We start from the raw sequence: 942 nt of genomic DNA, 5'->3' as shown, positions 1-942 counted from the left end.
TGTCTATTAAAATAACATTTTATTTTGTTAGAATTATACTTTTGTCTGCTAAAATTACACTTCATATTGTTAGAATTACACTTGTGTCTGCTAAAAATTACACTTTATCTTTGCTACAATTACACTTTTTTTTGTTAGAATTTTTCTTTTGTCTGCTAGAATTAATTTTTTGTAATGTTAACGGATGTCGGATGGAAATGAGGTTAAATCGAGGCAACTCCAAAAAAGCAAAGGTGCTGTCAAGTTGAAGAAGCGACTTGTTGAGCGGGTTGAAAAACTTAAAATTACTTTTATTTGTATTTTGTGTGGTGTAAGGTCTATATGTCACGTTTTTAATTATCATTACTTTTTTTCTTCAAAGGACCCCAGGATCACGTTGAGGCCAAGCCGACCAAGAACAAAATAGCAAAGGTGGGTGTCAAGTGTCGGCCAAAGCGACTTGTTGAGCTCGTTGAAAAGCTTAATGATGCCCGTGAGATGCGATACGGAGGATCGGTTTCGGTGGTATTTTGGAGCTTAAGCTCAAAACATATCCAATGGGTTATGTTAAAGATTTTCTCAAAGCATTCGATGTGAATCCTATATTTTTCAGTGACTAAAGATAAGGAGTTCATGGTCACCAAGCATGATGTGTATAACTGTTTTATATTACCACTTGGTCCTAAAACAGTTGATCTAGTACCTACGGGCTGCCAAAAGGATTCTCAAGCGCCGGAGAACAAGCAATTCAAAGATAAATGGCGAAAAGCGTACAACATAAAAGGGGTGAACGAAGGCATTAATTTAGGAATTGTCTTCCAAGATATTTTTAAAAAAAATACAAAAAAGGAGGTCCTCAATTCTGCAGGCTATTTGTTCTGCTCGCCATGTCATCAATCCTAACTCCAACGTCATACAGCGGGGTTGACTTCAAGCTTTTGAGAGCTGTTGAAGACGTGGACT

The sequence above is a fragment of the Silene latifolia genome, chromosome Y (genome assembly GCF_048544455.1).
Source record: "Silene latifolia isolate original U9 population chromosome Y, ASM4854445v1, whole genome shotgun sequence".
Classification (NCBI taxonomy): domain Eukaryota; kingdom Viridiplantae; phylum Streptophyta; class Magnoliopsida; order Caryophyllales; family Caryophyllaceae; genus Silene; species Silene latifolia.
This window is presented reverse-complemented; position numbering follows the sequence as displayed.